The sequence below is a fragment of the Eurosta solidaginis genome, chromosome 4 (genome assembly GCF_040869045.1).
Source record: "Eurosta solidaginis isolate ZX-2024a chromosome 4, ASM4086904v1, whole genome shotgun sequence".
NCBI lineage: Eukaryota > Metazoa > Arthropoda > Insecta > Diptera > Tephritidae > Eurosta > Eurosta solidaginis.
The window spans coordinates 7,588,058-7,603,209 of NC_090322.1; positions in this window are offsets into that span (position 1 = coordinate 7,588,058).

Consider the following 15,152-nt stretch of genomic DNA (forward strand, 5'->3'; position numbering starts at 1 on the left):
TGCTATCCAAATGAAATTGCTGTGGGTGAAACACGTGCGGAAATTAAAGTCCGGTCCGTATTAGATAAAACTGTTGAGCGTTTAGTTTTAGCAAATCAAGAAGTTTTTGTTAGTTTATTACCTACAAACTTGACGTATACTTTAATCAGCAAGTGGGGTTGCGATGGAAGCTCTGGCCATAGCACATATAAGCAAAAGTTTACATGCACTTCTGACACTGATGAGTTTTTGTTTATATTTTCCTTCGTTCCTCTCCAATTACAGGATGAAAAAGGTAACATTGTTTGGCAGAATCCTCGACCTTCTGTCGTCCAATTAAATTTATTTTTTCTAAAGAAACAAAAGATTTTATTGTTTTTGAAACGAACAAAGTTTTAGAGGAGGTAAATGCGTTGTTGCCAACAAAGTACATGCTCGAAGAATACGAAGTTTCCGTAAATCACAATATGCTTCTAACAATGATTGACGGAAAAGTTTGCAATGCTTTGACTGAAACTTCTTCCGCACAAAAGTGTTATATTTGTGGTGCCACTCCAAAGGATATGAATAGTGAGCTACGGGACTTTACGCCTAATCGAGATAATCTTGGTTTTGGTTTGTCTACTCTCCATGCATGGATAAGATGTTTTGAATGCTTGCTTCACATAAGTTATCGCCTCGAAGTAAAAAAATGGCAGCTTAGGAATGAGGCAGATAAAGAGAGTGTAAAGCTACGTTCCAACGAAATCCAGAATAAATTTAAAAGTGTACTTGGATTGATAGTAGATAAACCAAAACCAGGTTTCGGCAATACCAATGACGGCAACACTGCTCGTTGGTTTTTCGAAAATTCTGAGGATAGTGCTGAGATTACGGGATTGGATGTAACGCTCATCAAAAGATTCGACACTCTCCTTCGCGCATTAGCATCTGGGTACAATATAAATATCCAAAGATTTGAAAAATTTGCGGTCGATACTAAAAAACTATACATAGATCTCTATCTATGGTTTAATATGCCTGTTACAGTTCATAAAATCTTAGTGCATAGTACTGATATTATAAAATCAGCAATTTAACCCTATTGGTCAACTTTCTGAGGAAGCACAGGAAGCCCGAAACAAAAATTTGAAACGATTCAGGGATGATAACACACTAAAGCAGTCGCGTGAAGCCACGAATAGAGATCTTATGAATATGTTGCTTATAACATCGGATCCTTTAGTTAACAGTTTTAGGGAGATACCTAAGAAAAAATTTAAAAGTCTGACTTCAGAAGTCTTAAATTTACTGTCCCCCGATAATGTTGAGGAGTCAATAAATACCCCAGTTGTTTCAAGCTTTCACAGTAGTGTTGCTGATGTTCATGACTATTCCACAAGTGACTCATCGAATGAAAGTGATGGTAGCGTATAATAACATAATTATAAAGGATAACCTACCCTATAACTTTTTGTTGGATCAGGTTTTATTTAATTTAAATCTATTGTCTTTTCTACTTTGTATGATACTTTAAGTTTTTGTAATAAGTAATTTTCACATAATTTATTTAATTATTTACATTGTTATTATTATTATTGTAATTCACTTTTACATTCCTGACTGGTACTATAAAATAATTTTGTAAAAATTGTAGTGCCAGGATAAATACTCAAATAAATACAAAATATGTATGTACATATGTACAGTCACTCACATAAATAAGTAGACACCCTTTTTGGACAACTCTTACAATTTTCGCTTTCGCAAATTTATTTTAACTAATTTCCCATAAGAAAATTTGTCACGATCTATAACAAAAACTAAATTATATTTAAAAAATGTTTGAAAAAATCGACGAATTTTCATAAAAAATTTCAATTTTTTTCCGAATTTTTAGAATTTTTTAGAGTATTGAGATTTTTAGTCCATTTAATTTAAGTACTATAAAGTAATATTTTTAAGTCCTTTAAATTTTTTTGTCACTTATTCACATGAGTTACTGTATATGAAATAAGCAAATGTATGCATATTTTAATATTTAATATATTTTGGAAAAAAAATAAAAAAAAGAACATATGGCTGAAAAAATTACGTAGTTGTAATAAATGACTGCATATGAAATGGAAAATCTCATAAAATAATTTTGTCCGGCTAGCTTGTTCTACACGAAACGCTGTGCGGTGCCTTGATATTGCATTTCAATTTTATTAGCGTGTGTGAAATTAAGAAAATTAAGTCGAATCATGTGTAAGATTTTTTACCGAATTTTTAACTTTAATGTTCCCTTTAAAGCTTTATAGGAATATGAGTAAGTAGAGTATTATTTCGTTTAACTACCCCAACCCTAAATGGCAACCCTACTCAAAAATGTCCCTATTGTAATGCGGAGTGAAATACCTTTCGTTTGATACCCATATCGGCATATCTCATGCAATTTTTTTTTATTTCGAATAGGTGGCAACCTTATGAAAGATTCTGAGTGGCAACACCTAGGTAGAAAGTCTTAGAAGGTGATACATTATCTCTGTGACAAATTTCATTTAAATCGGTTGAGCCGTTCCCGAGATCGTTCGGCTATACAAACATACAAATATACGAATATACAATAATTGCTCGTTTAAAGTTATAAGATATTTATTTGTACTTTTTTTTAACATTTTACACTTCAAAACATTTAACCTTGGATAACCTTGAAAGCTATAAATCTATTCAATTAAATATTTTCCGACGCATTTGTTTTTAATGATAAAAAAAATTTATCATTACAACGATTTAAAAATTTGCATAATTATTATTAATTCGATTTTAAGTAACTGGTAATTATCATCAGCAATGATTTGTTTTAATCTCTTATTGGCATCTAATTGACTTGCCCACATTTATGTGTGTAAAGCGGAATTGTTTTTCATTTGAAATTTAGTGAACCAAATATTTAATTGGTACTATTATTTTGCGTGCTTTATTTAATTAGATTTAACAGTAATTCACATTGTGGAGTTATTTCTAACTTTTCGACAGTTGTGTGAAAAAAAATGGGTGTTTTTGTTGTTAGCGCGAAAATTGTTGATTGATATTTAATGGTTTATGGACTTGACAAAAACAAGTTAACTGTTGATGTTACATAAAAAGTGGGAAAATATAAAAGCTTGGATTGGTATCACAAAATACGTAGGAAATACTATGTATACTCAGAACAACCTGTCCTAAACAAATTTTCTTTAAATTGAGTAAAATTTCAATGTAATTAGTAAGAATTTCAAATTTTTGTATAAAACATTTCATTAATTTGAGTGTAAATTTGTCTACAATTTATTCAATCAAAAATGCATGATTGAACATTTCTCACAATTTTTCACATGTACGAGGTAGCTCAGTGAACAAGAGCATTCGACTGTTACACAATTAAATAAATAAATAAAAATTTATACAATTTTCTACATTTTTAATAAAATTATTACTATAACCAAGGCAAAAAAATGTTTTTTAAAAAATTATTTGTTCAGATTTCGGGTAGGATTTCTATAGCAAAATGTCATATACCATTTTTCCTTATTTGAATAGTGTCTAGAGTACCCCGCAGTCTTGTTCTGCTCGAAAATTGATTTACCTACATTTAAAAATTGCGCATCGCTTCTCCTCTGCACTATTTATCCCATTATTTTCTACTCTACCTTCCATTTTTCGTATGATTCTTGTCCATTCCTTATTCCGTTTTTCTGCCTCCCACTACTACGCTCACTTCACACTCCCACCTCCACTCACAATCGCATTCTTTCTCCACAGCCACTCTTACTTCCGCTAAACTTCACATTCCCATTTCCACTTTCAGTTCTAGTCCCACTACCACTGCAACTTCAACTCCTACTCCCATTTCCTCTCTCTCTCACACCTCATACATATTTCGAATATTTTTAACAAATATCGACACTTGTTTCACTTGCCCAATCGATTTCAATATCTTTGTTTGTATAAACCTTTATGAAACTATATGAAACTTACGAAATTTTTAAAATCACTTTCTATTTTTTAAATAAGTTATATATAGATAATTGACCTCTTGGCCCTACCGTATAATATTTCTCTCTGCGATGTTAATACTTTACCAGTAAACAGAGGCAAAATTTTAACTTCTCGCCTCTACCTCCTTCTCTCCGTATTTGATTCCTGTCTCTCCTACGTATCTTCTTATTTACATTCTCTATTTTACACCCATTTTCATTCTTAGCCCTCAACCTGCCTCTATTTTTATACTCAGTTGAGCAGAGCTCATAGAGTATATTAACTTTGATTGGATAACGGTTGGTTGTATAGGAATAAAGGAATCGAGATAGATATAGACTTCCATATATCAAAATAATCAGGATCGAAAAAAAATTTGATTGAGCCATGTCCGTCCGTCCGCCCGTTAACACGATAACTTGAGTAAATTTTGAGGTATCTTGCTGAAATTTGGTATGTAGGTTCCTGAGCACTCATCTCAGATCGCTATTTAAAATGAACAATATCGGACAATAACCACGCCCACTTTTTCGATATCGAAAATTTCGAAAAATCGAAAAAGTGCGATAATTCCTTACCAAATACGGATAAAGCGATGAAACTTGGTAGGTGAGTTGAACTTATGACGCAGAATAGAAAATTAGTAAAATTTTGGACAATGGGCACCGGCCACTTTTAAAAGAAGGTAATTTAAAACTTTTGCAAGCTGTAATTTGGCAGTCGTTGAAGATATCATGATGAAATTTAGCAGGAACGTAACTCCTATTACTATATGTATGCTTAATAAAAATTAGCAAAATCGGAGAACGACCACGCCCACTTAAAAAAATTTTGTTTAAGTCAGATTTAAGAAAAAATTTTATATCTTTACAGTATATAAGTAAATTATGTCAACATTCAGTAATGATATGGTGCAACAAAATGCAAAAATAAAATAAAATTTCAAAATGGGCGTGGCTCCGCTTTTTTCATTTAATTTGTCTAGGATACTTTTAATGCCATAAGTCGAACAAACATTTACCAATCCTTGTGAAATTAGATAGGTGCTTAGACCCTGGGACGATAACTTATTTCTGTGAAAAAATCGGGTGAAGCTACGCCCAGTTTTTATACACAGTCGACCGTCTGTCCTTCCGTTCGGCCGTTAATACGATAACTTGAGCAAAAATCGATATATCTTTACTAAACTCAGTTCACGTACTTATCTGAACTCACTTTGTATTGGTATACAAAATGGCAGAAATCCGACTATGACCACGCCCACTTTTTCGATGCCGAAAATTACGAAAAATGAAAAAAATGCCATAATTCTATACCAAACACGAAAAAAGGGATGAATCATGGTAATTGGATTGGTTTGTTGACGCAAAATATAACTTTAGAAAAAAACTTTGTAAAATGGGTGTGACACCTACCATATTAAGTAGAATAAAATGAAAAAGTTCTGCAGGGCGGAATAAAAAACCCTTGAAATCTTGGGAGGAATACTGTTCGTGGTATTATATATATAAATAAATTAGCGGTATCCAACAGATGATGTTCTGGGTCAACCTGGTCCACATTTGGTCGATATCTGGAAAACGCCTTCACATATAAAACTACCCACACTCCCTTTTAAAAGCCTCATTAATACCTTTAATTTGATACCCATATCGTACAAACACATTCTAGAGTCAACCCTGGTCCACCTTTATGGCGATATCTCGAAAAGACGTCCACCTATTGAACTAAGCCCCACGCCCTTTTAAAATACTCATTAACACCTTTCATTTGATACCCATTTCGTACAAACAAAGTCTACAGTCATCCCTGGTCCACCTTTATGGCGATATCTCGAAAAGGCGTCCACCTATAGAACTAAGCCCCACGCCCTTTTGAAATACTCATTAACACCTTTCGTTTGATACCCGTATTGTACAAACGCATTCTAGAGTCACCCCTGGTCCACCTTTAGGGCGACATCTCGAAAAGGCGTCCACCTATAGAACTAAGGCCCACGTCCTTTTAAAATACTCATTAACACCTTTCGTTTGATACCCATATTGTACAAACGCATTCTAGAGTCACCCCTGGTCCACCTCTATGGCGATATCTCGAAAAGGTGTCCACCTATAGAACCAAGGCCCACTCCCTTTTAAAATGCTCATTAACCCCTTTCATTTGATACCCATATCGTACAAACATATTCTAGAGTCACCCCTGGTCCACCTTATGGAAATATCTCGAAAAGGCGTCCACCTATAGAACCAAGGCCCACTCCCTTTTAAAATGCTCATTAACCCCTTTCATTTGATACCCATATCGTACAAACATATTCTAGACTCACCCCTGGTCCACCTTTATGGCGATATCTCGAAAAGGCGTCCACCTATAGAACTAAGCCCCACGCCCTTTTCAAATACTCATTAACACCTTTCGTTTGATACCCGTATTGTACAAACGCATTCTAGAGTCACCCCTGGTCCACCTTTATGGTGACATCTCGAAAAGGCGTCCACCTATAGAACTAAGGCCCACGTCCTTTTAAAATACTCATTAACACCTTTCCTTTGATACCCATATCGTACAAACAAATTCTAGAGTCAACCCTGATCCACCTTTATGGCGATATCCCTAAATGGCGTCCACCTATAGAACTATGGCCCACTCCCTCATAAAATACTCTTTAATACCTTTCGTTTGATACACATGTCATACAAACATATTCCAGGGTTACCGTCGGTTCATTTTCCTACATGGTTATTTTCCCTTATGTTGTCACCATAGCTTTCAACTGAGTATGTAATGTTCGGTTACACCCGAACTTAAACTTCCTTACTTGTTCTTTATCTCCTTCCCATTTTTCTTCTCACTTCTTCATTGTTATCTGCCTTTCTACTCAAACTTTCTTTCTTCTTCCTAACCCTCATTTCTTTTTCTTTCTTCAATCCCCACACCGATCTCTTCTCTGCCTAAGTAATACATTTCAAACAAATTGCACTAAACAAATTTTTTGGAATATGTCGACCCCGGTTCATGTTGCGGAAAGAAAGTTTTTCAAGTATATAGCTTGTCGAAGAGGAACTCCTGTACTAAATTCCAAGCAAGTAGCACTATAAATCAGGTTTTTTCAAACAGGTCGGTCATTGGTCCACAGAAAGGTTTCTGCAACATTAAGCTACAAGCATAACCTGAGTAAGATTCAGTTGGTCTTACTTATGACTATCAATAGGCATTTTACGAGTCCAACGCTTTTATTTAATTGTCTAATCAACGCCCTATATTGATGAGGAGTGTGATGACTAGGACCTACGACCTACCCAATTATTTTCTAGCTTTTAGTATTATTATTACTTCATATAAGTATTGTTTTCAATAAAACCATAAAACTAAAAATTTTTTTTTTTAAATTATTTTATTTAGAGTAGGTCGGCCCCTGGTTCACTTCCCGGAATGAAAAGTTTCTCAAATAATGAAACCATGCCTATTATTATTATTACTAGGCCTGGAGGCGCGGCGACCTATGTGTAGGTCTATTTTGCATGACCTTTCAGCCTAATTTTGTTTGTGGAAGCTTTGATGTATTTAAGTACTTCTTCAAGCTTTTTACTGCATATCACATAGGTATTAAGAGTCACACCACCTAGATGAGATAGTGTCTGCCTTGCCAGAGCGACGCATTCGCAGAGAATGCGAACCGCCGCTTCATCCTCCAGCTCACAGAAACGTCAAATTTGAGTATCGAATAGATATCGTAGACCACAGTGACCGTGTAGTACTCAGTGAGAGTTTGTAGGTCCTGCCTGCTTAGTTTAATGAGTTTGAGGAGATAAAGAACAAGTATCGAATAGATATCGTAGACCCCAGTGTACGTGTAGTACCAGTGAGAGTTTGTAGGTCCTCCCTGCTTAGATTAATGAGTTTGGCTGATTCTTTCGTTGCCAGAAGTGTAAACAGTTTGGCTTGTCTTTGCCCTGGGTAGTCAATCCAGTGACGTCTGAATTGTTTTGTTTCCCAGTTACTTATGGTTTCCCTGGTATTTGCTTTTGTGAGTCCACAAAAGGGCTCTGGACCATAGAATGCTGCTTAAACACCCTGCTTTGGTATACTGAGGGCAAAATATAGAACACTGTGCATTTTCGCGTTATCTGGTGGTATGGTTTAGGCATGATGCCCGTGCATACCTTCACATTTATGTATATATTGAAATTTTCCTCGTATTTTTGATTTTTTTCTTTTTTTTAATGTACATACACAGTTTCAAATTTCGCAGCTTAAAGATGCAATAGATTTCTCCTTTGCAAGACAAAACTTTTCTGTATGGGAGACTCCGATAAACATGAGGCCGATCATAAACAAAGCGATCTGATTAAGCTTTAAGCTTTTACTCTATTAACAAAATTTTCGACTTAATTTTGATATTAATTTATACAATTCATTCCTTTCTTTAAATTTCACTCAATAATCGATTCCCTGCACTTCACCTTCTAATATACAAACCAAGCAACTTTGCGATACGGACAACCCTGCCGGTGCCTTCACCGTGTTTACATTGTTAAAAGCACAAACAGGACGAAAACAAAAAGACACAATTGTCGCTGCTTAATCCATTATTAGTAGGTGATCCCATTATAGTCTTAACTACTTAACATCAATTGCAACAGTAACGAGAACGACAACAAAGCATAGAATAACAACAACAATTTGTCACAATAAAGACCACCTGCTTTGATTTAACCAACTAAAAGCTCGAAAGCATGCCACAAACAGAAAGCCTAGCGGAGGTTTCAATTACTGCAATTTAAACGATTTGCTTTTGTTGATTCCAGCAAACTGACAAGATGTGAATGACTAAGTAAATTTGCTATATTAGATTCCACAATTCTGCAAGACATACATGAATGAATTGTTTATTAGTGATGTGCGATTAGAAGTAATTGGATGACCATCTGAAGAAATTGCCAATTTTGTACACTTTCTTCGGTTTGAAAGAATGGCTGGGTCTTGAGGTATGGTTTCTCATAGATTTCACAAATATCACTTCTCACATCTGTGAAACTATTTCTAAACTGCTGGCAAAGGGGCGGGTATTGCTCTCATCGATCTCCGAGTTTAAAAAACCGAGTGTCGGTCTTAGTGTTCTTTAATTGTATCATTTGGTATGCATTCATTGCATATTTTGTAAACGCAAGTGCTTTGAACCGGTTAGAATCCCAGTTCATGCGAAACCGGTTCTACGGTTTTGTGCATTCCTACCCAATAAATCTTACTATTACACTGATTGATATTGGATTGTTTTGCAGTATTTGATCTTGTATTACTGGGCTGTGCTCAGGCCAAGGGGGTCGGCAAACAGTGAACGGCCTATTAATTTAGGTTAGCTGCGAATACTCAAATAAGCAGCCCCTGACCAAGAGCGGTTGGCGAGGAGGGTTTGGCTTAAAAGGCCTCATGCACCCAGTGAACCCCCTGTGACGAGGCGAGTAGATGCCGCCCGTAATTTAAGCATCCACAACCCACATCGAGGCTGCACTGAGGGAATACCTACCCAAAATAGGGAGGTAACTACGCGGCGAGGGATACACTTTCAGGAAGGAAAAAAGCTCAATTCTAAATTATTAAGAAAGCTTTTATTTGATAGCATATTAAGACTGAGCCCAGTAAGGTCTTAATTAAGGTATACTGGAATAACGATTTGGATATGTTTGCTAAGGGCTGGCGAGTGTGACATTCGGAAATCTTAGTAGACGGCTTGACACCCCGTCAAAACGGCTTTCCGGCTAATGTGACATTCGTCTCCGCCCCGTTAAAACCTTGGCAGGCCTTGGGGTACGTTCGAAGTCCGTCACCATTTAGTTGGTGGTGCAGGTTGAGGTTGAGATTCTCCCGATTAACGCTGATCTGGCTCTGAACGCAGTTTTCATAAGGAACTGCGTCAACCTTCACGTGGCCTCCCTGCCTTCGCATAGATAACCACGGGATCATTCAAGGTGACTGTACATCCGGACTAAGATAGCGGCCTGAAGTGGGGACCCAATCACATAAATGAGTACCCAAAATAAAAATCAAGATAGGGAAGGTACGTTCAATCCATTTATGGGACGAAAGCTACCTCGTTCCCCAGAAGGACCTGGTCTATCGGCGTAGGTCAAAATGTTTCGTCGCACACGGGGACAAAATCAAAAGGAGCGGAAGCCAACGGCAGGAAAGAAGCTTCTCCGGATGTTACTCCAAGGGCAAGACAGGATAAGGCTAAAACAGGCACTCCTTCATTAAGTGATCTCATTAAGAAGTGACCAAGCTAGGGAGATCAATTGATGATCTGTTTGAGTTTTTTAAAGGCCGTAATAATATGCACGCTGAAATTAAGCGCTTAAACTCCATAATAAAGGCATTGTACATAGAGTCCGCGCTGGAGGTAAAGGACCTAAAGAAGAAAATAATTTCGAATGATAAGGCTAAGGATGGAAGCTCATCACCCCTAGGAAAGAGACCGGGGAAGAATTCGACAAGGGAAAATCAGGTAGCCAATCCCACGATCTCAGCCAAGGTCATTACGCCAAGACATGAGGAGAGTCACAAGCGAGTAAAATCGCAAGCGTCACTGAACCAGAAAAAGGTCGAAAATACAGAAGACGCCACAACTCAAAAGTCGGGAGAGTGGCAGGTAGCCAAACCCAAAAAGGCGATTAGGAAGAAAATGATTGAAGCCAGGCCGGATGCAACCATAATTTCGAAGGCTGGAGATGCTACGTATGCTGACATACTGCGAAAAGTGAGGAGTTGCGATGAACTAAAAGCCCTAGGGGGTGATGTCAAAACTATTAGAAGAACGGCAAAAGGAGATTTGTTGCTGCAGCATAATAGAGCCCAAGAGGGGAAAACAAGCACGTACCAAGCGGAGATTGAAGCAGTGCTAAAGGAGTCAGCGAAGGTCACAGCAAAATCTCAAATGATCACGCTACAGTTCAGAGACCTCGATGAAATAACTACGCCGGATGAGATTTGTGATGCGATCCATCAGCAATTTAGGATAGAACGGCTTGATTCAACTGCCTTAAAAAGTTTACGTACAGGGTACAGCGGTACAAAATCGGCACTTGTAAGCCTTACAGCGGATGATGCTAAAGTTCTAAAGGCGCAAAGAATAAGAGTATAAAGAGACTATAGATAGGTCAAAACTTGCGGGAAATGCGGTCAGGAGGGACACAAGGCCGCGAATGCTCCAACGCTCCGAAATGTGCGTTATGTGGGGGAGAACATTCGGCAGGCAGTTTTAGATTCCCACAAAGGGAAGGAAGCAACCAGATTGCCCTATGAGATTGTTGCAACTCAATTTAAACCACTGTGAAGCGGTCCAATGCCTCTTATCCCAAACAATGTTTGAAGGAGGATTTGACTTAGTGGTACTCTCTGAGCCATACAAAAATAAGCAGGAGCAAGGCTGGCTCACGAACTCGGTTGGGAAAGCCTCAATCTGGATACCAGGAAGACTTCTTCTGCAGGAAAATATGACACCAACAGTGGGAGGATTCACGTGGGCAAAAATCAAAGGAATATACATTTTTAGTTGCTATGCACCTCCGAGCATGAGTAGCACAGAGTTTGAGAACATGATTCTTGATATGACCAGAGAAGCACAGGGTAAACACCCGCTTATAATATGTGGAGACTTCAATGCATGGTCAACTGTAATGGGTAGTAGTAGAACTACCCATAGAGGTAAAGTTCTTCTCGAAAGCCTTACACCCCTGAGGCTAGAACTTCTAAATGAACTTCTAAATGACGCCTCCAACCAACTGCAAAGAAGAAGATGGAAACAACACCTTTTTGAACCAGAAGTATTTGATGTTGCATGGAACGATGCCGTAATACGAAGGACACATGCGGAAGATCTTTCGGGCCAAATATCTAAGTCATTAGGTATGGCGTGTGATGCTGCTATGCCCAGAAGTCGCGCAAAAGTAAATCGGACTCCGGTATATTGGTGGAACGAGGAAATAGCGTAGGAGCGTAGAAATGCCACAAGGCACGGCGAAGGGCACAGAGGGCACGCTCGTCGCTACGATATGATGAGCTATACAATGCCTACATGGCCCAAAGAACGATGCTTAAAAATACTATAAAAAAAGAGCAAGAGGGCCTGCTTCAAGGAACTGATGGATAGTGCTGATCTTGATCCTTGGGGATTGGCTTACAGAACGGTGATGGCGAAAATTAAAGGGGGGAAATCAGAGCAGCTTACATGCCCGATACTAATGAGAAGAATCGTAGAAATTCTTTTTCCGACACAAGATTACCGGACCTATCAAAGTGAGGTTCTCGAAGGAATGGAAATCCCAGAAATAACAGAGCAGGAGGTACTAGATGCAACACAAAGAGTTGCGGACAGTAAGTCTCCAGGACCTGATGGAGTTCCAAAGATAGCTCTTAAATCAGCGATAAGGTCTAGAACATCGGTATTTACGGATCTCTTCAACGCCTGTTTCCAAGAAAGCGCCTTCCCCCGCTCATGGAAACGTCAAAGACTGGTTCTATTGCTGAAACCTGGTAAGATGCCCGACCAGCCATCTTCATACAGGCCACTTTGTATGTTGGATTCAATAGGAAAGATTCTCGAACTTATTATTAGTGGGCGTCCGCAGCAGACCCTGGAAAGCCCAGGTGGCTTGTCAAATAGTCAGTTTGGGTTTCAAAAATCGAGATCCACGATAGATGCAATACAAACAGTCGTCAACATAGCCCGCGGAGCCATAACCGAAGGCCAAAGTAAAAGGAAGCTCTGTGCACTGATAACTTTGGATATTAGAAATGATTTTAACACCGCTAGCTGGATGCAGATAATGACAGCGCTACGAAACTTTGGCACACCTGCTTACCTACCCCGAATAATTGGTAGCTATCTAAGCGACAGAGTACTCCTTTTTGATACGGATAGGGACCAAAAAGCACAACATCACGCCCGGTGTCCCTCAGGGATCTGTTCTAGGTCCAGATCTTTGGAATGCGATGTATGACGGGGTGCTACAAATCGACCTTCCAGGAGGCACGGAAATTGTCGGATATGCAGATGATATTGTCGTAGTAGCAGTGGCCAAGAAACTTGATCTGCTCCAAGCACTATGCAATGACGCCGTGGGAAGAATTAGGGAATGGTTGGCGAACATGGGGATGGAGATGGCTAGCAATAAGACAGAAGTGGTGCCGGTGAGTTCAAAGCAGACTGTGGATGAGTTGGTTATAACCATAGGAGATTATCAAATAAATTCAAAGCCCTGCGTGAAATATCTCGAAGTAATCATTGGCTCAAAACTAACTTTTAGGGAGCACTTCAGGGCGGTGGGGGAGAAAGTTTCTAGAGTTAGTGGAGCCCTAACGCGAATAATGCCCAACATCGGCGGTCCAAGCGAAGCTACCCGGCAGCTATTATCCAACGTAACCACCTCTATAATATTATAAGCAGCATCAGTATGGCACGGATATAAAATGGCCCACAAAAAGATATACTAGCAGCCTACCGCATTACTGCTATACGAATAGCATGTGCTTATCGGACGGTCTCCGACGACGCGATCCATGTTTTATCCAGGAAAATTCCAGTAGATCTACTCTCAGGTGAAATGGTCGATCTGTATGGCATTGGAATCAGCCCACCATCTGAAGATGCTAAGAAAAGCGTATGGTCACGAACAATAGTTAGGTGGCAAGAACGGTGGGAGGATTCGAGAAAAGGGCGCTGGACCTTCATGCTAGTCCGGAATATAGCGGAATGGTACGAGCGAAAACACGGCGAACTAAATTACCACCTCTCACAGATATTGAGCGGGCACGGCGGCTTCAAGGAATATCTACATAAGCGTGGGATAGAGGAGGATCCTTTCTGTCCAAGCTGTCCCTCCGAATTGGAAAGCGCAGGACATGTAATGTTTCACTGCCCTTGTTCTCACGGTGAAATACTGTCTGTAAACAGAGTTTTTGGAGAGGAGCCTTCCATTAGGAATTTAGTTCCACGAATGTGCGGACAAATAGATTGTTGGATTGCTGTGAGCAAGATGGCCTTTATAGGAATGACGAAATTGATGCATGCTGAAAGGGAGCGTAGAGAAATGCGCATACGAAGTAGTGGCGTCTAAATCGTCATTTATTTAATAATTTGGGAAAAATTTAAACAACGTGACATCAGGACGGACAATTGCTTCAAATAAATGGTTTCATACATTTAAAAACAATACGGGCAATCCCCGATTAAATCATACAAACAGACATAATGACTTATCTATTGACCGAGCGCATTAACCGACTGAAGTATACATGAGCTAAAGTAAAGAATTGAGGACTTAAAAGCAAACTCAAAGAAGTGGAAATGAAAGATGTTTGAGAAATTTGTAAAGGGCTTTTCCTTGAGGGAGGACTGGCACTGGACTGTCTAACTGCTTCACGGATGGATCGACGTGGGACGGGAAAAATGGAAAGAATTTGTTTTCGTCAGAAACTCGATGTAAGCAGCCTGATTGCTGCTGCGTCTTCCAAGCGGTGGTTACCGCAATTAAGATATTGATGGATGGGGCATTGGTCAGCATGTGCTACTACGGTTAGAGAATTCAACATTAAAGCCTTAAGATCAACTGTGATGTGTTGGGGTTGCGTCGTACTATTTAAGTTTTAATATCATCTGAAGGCCGGCAAGGAGGGATTTTATGTGACAATTTGCAGGCGGACCTTCTAGCGCACATTGGTAACACCGTACCGAATGTGGATGGCTTTAGGGAATACGGAGTACCACAGCTAAGCAAAACCTGGTGGACACTACCTTGGGCAGAGTAGCAATATTTTTTTGGCTGGAAGTGCTTCTGCCATGGAAAGTTTCTCAGTGAAGATGAGATGGCGTAAAACATGTACGTCTCCTCCCATTGTAGGTAAAATTAAAAAGGAGCACGACCCAAGTGGGAAGATAAGCTCGGCCTTAATCTCCGCGGCGGTAAAAAGCGCCAAGTATTTTTAAACTCGACCTATCAAAAGCCATTGGAACCGTCAATCACAGCCTTATACTTCAACACAAAAAGCAGTCATCTCTCTCCTGGTTACTATCTGAATCCACTTTGTTGGCATAAGCTCTAGAATACCCAAAACTTTAGGGTAAGAAGTTCAATCATAGTCACTGCTACTCGGTACGTGATTTATGCCCGGTCACTCAGCTGGTTTAACTACTTTAA